This window comes from Lycorma delicatula, chromosome 2 (assembly GCF_047948215.1).
Source record: "Lycorma delicatula isolate Av1 chromosome 2, ASM4794821v1, whole genome shotgun sequence".
Lineage (NCBI taxonomy): Eukaryota > Metazoa > Arthropoda > Insecta > Hemiptera > Fulgoridae > Lycorma > Lycorma delicatula.
Genome location: NC_134456.1, coordinates 24528157 through 24540618, shown reverse-complemented (window position 1 = coordinate 24540618; position 12462 = coordinate 24528157).

The window sequence follows — 12462 nt, the reverse complement described above, 5'->3', positions numbered from 1 at the left end:
TTATTTATTTATTTTTTTCAGATGAAAAGAAATTTATAATTTGATATAAAAATAATTTTAAAGATTAATTTTTTCCCCTATTTTCATTTTACATGAAAAAATATAAAAATTGCTCTCGGATAAAAAATCAACAAACATTTTTTCACCTACTTAATTAACGATGAAAAATAAAATTAATTAATACATACAAAATTTTCAAAACTGAAAATATTTAATATTCAGACCTATTTCATGCAAACATTTTTGAAAACTGTAAATGTATGTAAGAGGGAGAAGCAAAATAAGGTTATTCAACGGGAAATCGCTTTTAAAGGTTTAGTATTCTCTAAAATATCAGGTTCTGAATATTTATTACTAAATTTCAGGTATTATAAATTAATATTTTCTTTTATAGGAAAAGGGAAATTATTCATTTAAGGTAATCTACAATTAAGATAATAGAAAACGATTTATTCACAAGCACTTGTGGGTGAAAAGAGATTTTTTTTAAATGCGATACTATCAGTAGTTCTGCCCCACTCAAGCTGGAAATGAAAAATCTCATGAGGCAATTTTTTTAAACCATTCAAAAGTTTTTTTTAAATTTCTAATTACAGGATGTTATAACACAGGAAACAGATAGATAAAAAAGTAAATGACATTGACGTGGAATAAAAATATTTTAATAATAATTATTTTAAAATAAAATAAAACAAAAACAATGCTGTCAATAAAAAATTATTTCCTTTAACACAATTTAAAAAATGCATTACAGCATGAAAAAATATTTTCGCAAATAACGTTTAAATAATAATTTCTAACAATATGAAAAAATAAAATAATACACTTAATCTAAATTTTCTCGTTTACTTTAAAAATAATGTAAAAAATGCATTACAATTTAAAAAAAAAAATTATTTCCCAAAAATAGCTTTTTATTAAACAATTTAAAAGAAAAAAAAAACAGAAAATAATTTACAATCAATCAAAAGCCATTTTCCTTTTCTAAAAAAATATACAACGATAATCCCATACGACTTTTTTAAAATTAGTCATAGAATTATCACCATAGAATATAACAGAAAAACCAGTAAAAGCTAGGTTAGACACTATTCAGTGTGTAATCTACATTAATAAAAATGAAATAATAACTTAAAACGTACTAACCAGTACGTTACTGGTACTCTTTCATTATAGTTTGTGTACAGTAAATTGTAAATAAATTCTAATAAATGTCATTAGTGATAAAAATTAGTTTTGTTATCTAATATATTAAATGAAAAATTCTTTATTTTTTTCAATTTTAATAATTGTTGACATCCTATGTTATCGATTGACGGAGAATACATAAAATTAATAAAATGTAATTTTCTTTTTGCCGTGGTAGTCCATGAGCAGCAAACAATTAATTGCATGCGGTTACCTAAAGTTGTTAAAGTTTTAATTCTACTAAATAAACTTTAGCCCACATAAAAATGATGTTTTGTCAAGTAGATGCTTCTAATAATAAAGTCGGGGACGTTGCAGAGCTTCTGCCTAAATAAAATCAGCCTACGTATTTTTCTTACAAAATATACCACGATCAATATGTTAGAAAAGAAAAAAATGGCACTACAACATAAATAATTTTGTTTAACAACAGATGCACAATATTGTAGTGCTATATCTCAGTTGTTATAAAAGAAAGGATAAAATAATTTTAATTTAAAACTCATGATACTGCAAAATATTTAGTCTGTAGAAACCCAGGTCAAACAGTAATAAGTAATGTCCAAATGAAAATATAACTAGAGAACATTGAGAGATTCAACTCTATTGATTCTCTTAAAATATTAACTAATATGCATCCATGTACAATTTCCATTACTATATCGGATTTATATTCATCACATTTACAAAATACCAGGAACTGTTAAATTTACACTCTGTGTATAATAAAGTGGTAGCTACCATTTTTGCGAAGGGGTATACGCTGTTCGATTATAGAAGATGAAAGAGACGATTTGAGTAGACAGTTGATAGTCGCTTACCCGAGATGGTATTTGGAGAATAAGCTGGTAGTTGCGACGATAATAAGGAACAAGCTAGACAGGACTCCGAACATGATAAAAAAAGTACGAGACAAGTAATATGAAGTGAGTGATGTCGCCCCAGTCGGCCGATATTACATAAACTTGATAGTCAAACAGCCAAAAAATAATTTACTGCATTCACCAATAAAGTACGAATTAAATGACAATGGATGGAAGGGCGAAACTGGCTTTCAATCGTTGTCGACGTCGTTCATTATCAAAGCCGTGAAGAGATGCAGAAGAAAGATCCAAATGCCAGATAGTTGTATAGGAGCCATTATGTGCCGATCGGCGTGAACGTTTTGAACTATTCGAAATCCTTAAAATGAGTATAATTTAAAAAAAGGAGTGTAAGTAAGTCCGTATAGATGTTTCAATAACTGTGGAGGGACTAAATAACTGTATACAAATTATAGCAATAATTAAAAAAATCTCCGACTGAAGTTAACTCAAATTAAGATGTATTTCGAGCCTTAAAGTACATTAATTTATTAAACTTGCGTCATTCCATAATTCAGAAATCACAATTATGAGAATACTAGCTCCCCGTCGCAGCTTCGCCCGCGCTATACGGTTATTTGTGTTTCCCGTAGCGGTCAATCTTTTTATTTTATATTTATTAGTCAAGTAACCTAAGGTAGGTACAGCCAATCAGACACACAGTGACGGTGACTGTGGTTGAGACACAACGCCGTATCCTTCGCACCCCTTAAAAAAATTGGAATTTAAAAAAAACCAAAAAGTGGGTTTTAAATATTTGTCTGAAGCGTATTTACAAGCCCAAACCTACTGAATATCTCGTTTACTATAGTCGGGATTGGGAAAATTTACAATAATTTTTTTAAATGTTTTTTACCTTTCTTCATCCTCTTTAAGGTCGAATTTCAAAAATCTAGAAATTGGTTTATTGACAAGAAGATTATACTCACCTAAAAACAGGTTGACTTCTTCATTTTTTACAGAAATTAAAAAAATTACAGGGTTTCAAAAATAATTAAAAATCAATTTTAATCCTTGAAACTCGGAATGAAACACAAAAAATTTAGAAACTGGTTTAATCAATCAGTTCAACCCAGCTCACACAGTGATACACATTCATAGTTCACAATATTCATTAAAGTTTGTACTTTAACCGGCAAACCTCCACTACTACATACTTTTTTTCGAGATAAAATATATCCAAAAACCTTCTCAGGTATGCCAAGAAACATGTATAAAAATCTATTAGAGAAAGATCGAGTCGTTTTTTTTGTTTATCCCAAAAAAACCCTCTTCCTCTTTACATAATAGTTTAGATAAATATAAAATTATTTTATTCTTATATACAATGCATATGAATAACAAAATTATAAGAATTAACAATAGCAGAGAATATCATTTAGTTTCTTTTTTTTTTTTTTTTTGTTTTGTTTTATAATGCATGAAATCCATAAAAATACAATCAAATTTAGAAAATATAAAATTAATTGAAAACCCGTTAAAAATAGTAAACACACTTAAATAGTAATTAATAGTAAATTCGTTTAAGTTTAGTTAGTATTACCTACATATATTCTGCAACTGCTATCAAATAAAAATAAGTCAACTCGGGAAGTTTTATGAAATAAGGTTTTACTGAAATTAACCGTAATTTATTAGTCAAATAAAAATATCTATTATTAATCAACAACTTTTGAAGTTTTTTAACTTCTGATAAAATTTATCTTTACCAGTTTTAAGAGGCTGGCGCATAACACACAAGATTTAGATAACCCCCAATAATATTTTCCAAAGTTTGTTAGATTTATAATTTCAGTTAAATATTTCTTATATCCATAGTAAACGGTATCCGAATTAAGCCAATCTAGGTTTTCTCATATTTTCGGAAAATTGCATTTTATAAGAACACTAAGTGCATTTTCAATAAAAAAATTCTATAAAAAATGTTTAATAGACAAGGAATTTATCTGTCGTTTAAGTACACGAACACATAATTTATTCATATTTTTTAAGTCCAGGATAAGATTTGTTTTCAAAATTAAAACATCACTTTTCTGATACAGAAATTCATTTACTAACTGCTTTTCACAGACTGTACACTTGATTATTATTATTATTATGGTAACTTGAATTCCAAGCTAGAGAAATACCAGTAAATGAAATCATTTATTATCCCAAAAGAACTGAAACCTCAAATCTGAATAATTTTTGTAACGTTTAGATTACTGCTACGGCATTCACACCTCATAAATACGAATAAGATTATGTTTCTGAGCAATAGTCAAATAAAAATAATATAGTGGGCTTAAATATCATAAGAAGTTAGAATAGGCCAAACCTACCAATACATTTCATTCGATTTTTTCAGGTAAAAAACCATAAGAAATCACTAATTCTGCCCCTTAATTAAAATTTCAGTACGACCTCATTTCACCGAGATGGCTGAAATTCGAGTGAAATTTTTCATTACAGTCCAGGCGGATCTGTTTTGGGTTGGACTTTCTCTATATAAACGCTAATTTTTGTTTTAATGACTCCAGAATATTATCAGAAATGATTATTTCGTTATGCGCCAGTTGAAAAAGGTGTGCTTAGAATTTTATTAAACAAATGTAAAAAAATTTACTAAAGTATCCATTTTTTTCTCCTATTTCCCTAGATAACACAACAACTGTTCATTTTAGAGAAAATATATAGAGAGAAAAAAGTTTCGTTATTTAATTTTACACACAATATCAGCGGTTGCAAATCGAAAAATACGTTATTAATCCAAAAATAGCAATAACTGTCAAAAAATGTTAAAGAACTAGATTTTTGGGGAATTATTTTCGAGTATTTATAGTATACGAAGGACTTTCAGATTTTTAATATAATAAAGCAGCAAGCCAAATTATAAAAAAATCGGTTGATAGTTTTTGCACAACAGTTTTGCAAGCACATTAAAAAAACGCAACTTTTTCCAAATTGTGTAGAGCCTGAAATAAAATCTCTAGATACTTGAAACTTTAATCACATATTAAAGTGAATTCAAACTTTCAAATGCAATTTGAAAAATTGAAATCGGTTGATTAGTTAATCGGTTAATTTAAATCGGTCCTAGGAAATTTTCAAACATATTTGCAATTTTGTTCAAAATTGCAAAAATTAAGCGTACCTTTTTCAACTGGCGCAATCATTTCTGATGATATTTCGGAGGTATTAAAGTAAAAATTAGCGATCATATAGAAAAATTCCAAACATGTCCATTTTAAAAGAGATAACTGCCTGTTCTATAAGTCGTAACTCGCCAACGAGCCGGCCTCCGTGGCGCGAGTGGTAGCGTTTCGAACTTTCACCCGGAGGTCCTGAGTTCGAATCCCGGTCAGTCGTGGAATTTTTTCACACCCGCTACAAAGTACTCATCTCATCCTCTGCGATAATTGCTTAACTGCAGACCTGGAGGTTAAAAAAAATATTCGCAAACGAAGATATTTTAGACATATGAGGCATTCCGAAGCCAATGTGATTTCAATTTTTTTTTTTAATTTGGCATTTTCTAATGTTTAGGATATAAAAATATAAACTGTTTTCAGAGGTTAAAATGATTAAATCCTTAGTTACAAATATTGGTAACTAGGGGACATACTTAGTCTGCCAGCTGAGCATTTCAGAAAATGTTTCAGTAGCCAAGTTGATTAACTCCATTGCTGAATAAATGATGTTTTGTTCTTTAAATATTTTGTTTGTGAAGTATAAGTCTGTTTTGAGTATTTGTGTTTTGTGTGTTTGATTGTTATAAACTAATATAATAATCTACAATATACTATATTTCTGCTTAATTATTTTCTGTAAAAAAGGCAGAATGTCGAATCCTAATAGTGACAGTAAATGTAGTTCAGTTTCTGTTAATAATGACACCGATTTACTCTATGTGTTGTCATCAGACACAGACTGTTATCCAGAAACAACCGATAATTTGCAAAAAAATGTAAATATGACAGACCAACTTTGTATAACAAACCAACCAACTATTAACAGTGCAGACGTACAACATGCCGTCCCAAATTAGACTGGAAGCTCCTCATCACCAACGCTACCAGAGAGCGAAACTAAGAGGTCGTAAACACACTATAAATCCTGAAAAGTGATTCAGATCTCAACAATTCAAAAAAAATTCTATCAGGTCAAGAATATAAAACCAGATCGGGCACGTTTGTCAGTGCTAAGAATTTTTATGACAATTTGTCATAAAAAAGCAGTCGTGAACAGAAAATGGAGAATTGGTAATCTGATTAAAAATGAAATGGATCTGGCTGGAAAAAATAACCCATTGATGACAAAAAGGTTGCAACCAAAAAATTTCTATAAAAGACAGGAAGGCTGCATACACATCATTTGTTAATCTTAAAGATCAGTCATATCAAAGGTTATTCCTTCGTGGATGTATAAAATTAAGTAGGATAAAAAGGCGTCGCCCAACTGATGCATCAAAAGCTCCTAGAAGTCACAGTTTGTTTTTCATACAAGTGCCTAATCAGGATGTTTAGGTGTGTAAAATATATTTCCGAAAAACGTTTCAAGTATCTTATGGTCGAATCTACAACTGTTGTGTAGAAAACGACGTTAGTCTTGTGATTGATGGCACAAATCAGTTTACTCCCTGCAATAAAGAAAATATAAGTAATGTTATAAATCTTATAAAATCATTTCCGGCTTATACGAGTCATTACACACGACTTAATAACCCCGATAAGAAATATTTAAATTCCGATTTGACAATAAAGAAAACATATGAAATGTACGTAATAAGGTGCAATGAAAAAATATGGTGCAGTGAAAATAATGATGCTGATAAAGTAAAATGTATTACCGTGTTTTTTCAACAAAATTTAATTTACATTTTAAACCACCGCGCAAAGATACGTGCCAACTTTGTGATAGTTTACAAACTAGACTTTTGCAAGCAGATTTAAATGAAAAGGAAATTATTAGACGCGATAAAGAACTGCACCTGATAGGAGCTAAGAAATATCGAGGATCTATGGCTGAAGATAAAAAAATTTTCTCCGATGATTATTATGTTTACTTTTTACTTACAAAAAGCGTTATCATTCCCAAAATTATCTACTTCTACTGCATGAGAATTTGATATGTGTATAATTTTGGCTGCCATGCATTTAAAAATGATGAAGCTTTTATGTTTGACCTGAAACTGAAGGCTCAAAAGGATCGCAAGAAATTTAAGCTTGTTTAAAGCGACACATAATTCTTCATTTAGAATATGCGAAACATATTGTTACTTATGCAGACTACTTCACAGGACAAAATTGCAATATCAAGACCGTACTAAACATGATGAAGTCGATACAAAGTGATGAAATTAAGGCTGAAATTATGGATTTAAAACTTTTGGTGCCTGGACACAATTACCTTTCCAACTACTACGACTTAAAAAAACTACCAACATTTTTGAACCTTCAAATTGGTACAACATAATTTTAGACTGCAAAAGAAATAAAAAATTTTGTGTCACCCAAATGAACCATAAAGATTTTCTTTCAACTAAAACATTGGAAGAAGAACATTGAACAGAAAATGGAAAATCGGTAAACTGATTAAAAATGAAATGGATCAGGCTGGGAAAAATGACCCATTGAAGATAAAATTTAAAACTACAATGTCTGAAGATATACCATTCCAGATCATTAATATAGAAAAAAAAGCAAGTTGGATGTCTGGTAAAGCTGGAAAACATTCCTCAAGACTTACTATATCCTAAAAGAATACCTATAACCAAAGTTGAAAAACGGGACATGATGGATTTACTTAAACACATTCCTCCTCTAAACCATACATATTTCAAGGAGCTGACAATAATTGAAAGAGGTGAAATTCAAAATAACTGTGATCTGATGATAATAGCTTCAGTTACACCGATTCTTAGAATATACCTTAAAACATTATTTTAATATTACTTTAAAAAAAAAAACATTCTTTACATACTATTTTGTTATTAATAATAATGCTAACAACATAATAAAGCTAAAATTGTTTAACTTGATCAATAATTTTTTTTTTTAATATATATTTTTATTAATAAAAATATGTTAATATAATTGATTTTTTAATGATTTTTACTTTCTTGTACAAAATAAAGGAAGTATTGTGATCGCGAAAAATTTCGGTTTTTAGATTTCAACGGAAATATTCATTTTGTACATCCCTGAATCCATTTTGACTAGTTCCGGCGTGACGTCTGTACGTACGTATGTATCTCGCATAACTCAAAAACGATTAGCCGTATGATGTTCAAATTTTGGATTTAGGACTGTTATAACATCTAGTTGTGCACCTTCCTTTTTGATTGCAATCGACTGAACCAAAAGTGTCCAAAAAAGCCCAAAATCCAAAACATTTGAATTTTGGACTTTTACTTAACTGCAGTAATAAGCCCTCATTGAGAGCTTTTCAACGATATATCATAAGTGATACTTATTTTCATTGGTCCTAGAATTATAGCCAAATGAAAGTTTAATTAATGAAATATTTGGATCTCAGAAGGGGAAGGCACATCTGTTCGAATCGGATTTTATCTCCTTTTTTTAACTTTTTTTAAAAATTTAAATATATTTATTAATAATTATTAACCTGTGATTGTAAAGAAAATTTTACAATAAATAATAATAATTTTAAAAAATATTAAAAAATATCAGAGGTTATTAATGAAATAAAATGTTATGTGCTTTTTATTTTTAAAAAATGTGTATAAGTAATTTAATAGGCGTACAAGGAAGTTATGCGGTGCCCACATCAGATATTTTATTATTGTTTTTCAGTTGATAGTTTGATTAAATCCACAAAATGTCGCTTTTTATTTTTTTTGTTTTAGTTACCACTACTACTTAGGTATTGTCACCATAAAGTAAATTCAGCAGTTTTTAACCATAGTATACATTTAAAAAAAAATTTTAAGATTATATGAATTTTCTGTGAGAATCCAAATTTAACCCTTAATTCCTAAGTTTTAATGAGATTATAGTTAATCATGTTGGCTTCTTAATGCCGCATATATTTATACGTGCTATGTTTATTCCAAATTTGCGCGGCAGTCTTACGAGAGATGATTCATAGCAAAAAATAAGAAAAAAGGTGATATAAATATACGTCAGAAAGCTGTTCGTTGCGAGTTTCGGTCGCGAAACTTTTAGCCCTGCTTTCTTATCTTTCTGTGAAATTAAACCGTACCAAAATTCTTGGGGTACAAATCAAGGGTTAAACTTGGTGCTTCCTTTTGGTTTTTGATCTAAGAAATAGAATAAAAGTGGTCTAAACCTCTATCTCACTTTATTTAATTAAAGAATTTAAGAAAAACAGGGTAAAACACGAACACGTTTTGACGGAAAATACACTTTTTTAGGTTTGAAATAAAATACTTAGTTAATTTATCAATAAACAAATAAAGGTCTAACTAACTTTGTGTAGAGAATTTAATTCTGAGAAAAGTGATATAAATAACTTATATTAAAATTAAACACAAATTTGAGAAGTTCAACTTTAATGAGAGACAAAACGCACAAACTGGATCGGAAAAGTGATTAACAGATGCGATTAATAAGTATATAATACCCATTTAACAAAGTTATTTTAAACACCAAACAAAAAATACCACCCCAATCTTTTATCTTTTACCCCAGATTTCTCGAAAACTACTAAAAAAGCAATTCTGGGACCTACCTTTTTTCTTTTTTAAGTTTTTCTGGTTAGATTTTATATAAAACCTCTAAATTTACCCTATAATTTAGATCACAAGAATTATAGTCTGGCTTAATTTTACCAAACGCGCAGAAATCAGAGCGAAATATTTCGCCAGCCGACACTTGCTAACGAAGCGTTTCCGAACCTCTGTTTATATGGACTTTCTTCTTTATTTTCACCAGTAGAACACTTCCTAAAAGTTTATTGCATTCTTCGTGAATCATTCCGTTTATACAGTTGTTTCCTTGTAAAAGTAACAGCTCATGCAATTACATGTACAAAATCTCTGGTGACTTGATTGGGAGCCAATATTCTGAAAGACATTCCATTTAACCTAACCAAAACATGATGATAAGCACAATTATTTTCTGCATATATAAAATTACATTCTGCAATCACAAGTCAACTCCATTAAGAAAAACACTTCATTTTTTATGTAATCAGAATCACAAAAAGACACCATCTTTCAGTTGTATATTGTGTATATGAATTATCATATATTATTTGTACCTAGTTATTCACAGTATCCAGATTGTATACGTGTTTATTTTTTTAGAAAAAAGGTACTTTTGGGACAGCACATATATGTGACAATCATGGTAAACAAAAAAATATAAATACTCATTTCTGCGCCTTACATCAACCAGTTCAGGCTTAGTTATACAGTTTTTCAGTCAAAGATCAACATTTTCACAAAAGTATTACAGATTATATAACGATTCATTGCAACAGAAAAAAGTATTTTAACAGCTGCCAGAGGGGTAGGTGTTACATGCATCAAAAATTCTGTATCAGTGGATGTGTTTGAATAAAGTTGTGTTAATAATCAATGTAATTATACATCTTTTTATTAAAAAAAAGGGCCATAATTTGTTAATTATTATCAAACAGTTAAACAACTTCATAAAGTATTAATAATGCTTTAATAATTGTTGATCTATTGTTTACTAGTCCATTTATAAAAGTGGATATTTTTAATTGTATGTTTACTATTCAATGTATGTGCCAGACGGGCTTGCATTCTCTCACTGTCAATTTTACATGCGTTCACAAATCTGACAGTGCCCTTCAATAGAAGGACATATTTTAATTTTTATTTTTATTTAAAATAATGGTTCACCAGCTCTAGTTAAATTTAGTAACTTTTCAAAAGTAGACAGATATTTTAGAGAATTTATCTGAAATTCCAAATAGTGTATGTGTTTTATAATATGATCACAGATAGTTTATACAAATAAAATTCTTCTTTTCCTTTCACAAGTAAATTAAAATTTATTTATCATTGCAGTTTACTTTTATATAATGAATTCTTACTCAATTACTGCAGATCAGTATTAAATTTTAGATCTCAGATAAGTTTCGTTACTCAACATTAAAATATATACCAGCATTTTTACTTCAAAAAATTATATAATGATAAACAGAATAGTTTATCAATGGAAATTAAATTAATTATGATATCAATTTTCTGAAAATGTGTGTGTGTGTGTGTGTGTGTGTATTTGTATTTGTAACTGAATGTTAATAATACTCTATTGCTATCAACAAGAACATAGAGTGAAAAACTGCTGTGATCATAAAAGAAAAGTTGAATTCCAATTATGAGTTCAGCATTTTCACTAAAATTAAATTTTATTCAGAAGAGAGAATTAAGAAATTTTAATTTACAATTTGTTATTTTTGGAATACAGTATTTTGTTGTGTACCATGTATCAAGAATTTAATTTTGGATCTTAGACTAATCAAATGTATTAAAAAAAAGGAATATTTTATTAATTTTATCTCTCTCATTGAAATAAATATTTAGAATAATGTTATTAAAAATAAAAGTTAAGCACATGCACACCCATTTATTGAGCCTGCATTATCAAATTTATGGCTAAATTTTAAGTTAAATTTTATATATCAGGAGAATAGTAACTTTTTTTATCATTATTATTTATTTTTATCTTAATCTTAGATGTGTGTAAAATGATAGAGGGTGACTCTCAGTACTTTGAATCGTATCACCAATATTTTACATAAATAGTAGGTAATATTTATTAATGAGTGATAACAATTCCGTGAAACATTAAAGATAAATTTTAACTATCAGAAATGTTGTACAACATGATTTTTTACTCTAATTATACCAGTAAGAGCAAACATATAAATAAAACAAGGGTGAGGTCTTGAAAATCAGTTTCGTAGATTAGATAACTCAGCCGAACATTTATTCAAACAATAATATTTTTTATGATTACATGTATACATATTGCTTTCTGAAGAAAATTTGTTTTTTATCATTTTTTATTAATAAATATTCAATTAAATAAATTTTTTTTTTTTCGATTATTTAATTTGTGACACATGTGTTATACAAAACACACTACACAGAATATATAACACACGTATATCAGTGAACAGAATTAAATTCGAAGATAACAAAATATATTGGTTTAACGATGTTATAAAATGTTATTGGTTCATAACGATGTTATGAAAAACAACATCAGTTATTATTACAAACATAAAAAATAGATAAATTTATTACAGTAGATAATGCCACATTATTGTATAAATTTGATAGATTTCAGATTTTTATTTTTTTAAAGCAAATGATGTAGTGAAAAAACTGAAAATACTCTCAAGTTAGAATAATGTGAAGCATTCTAAACATTTTATTGATATTAAAGATAATTATACATAATTTCAAAAA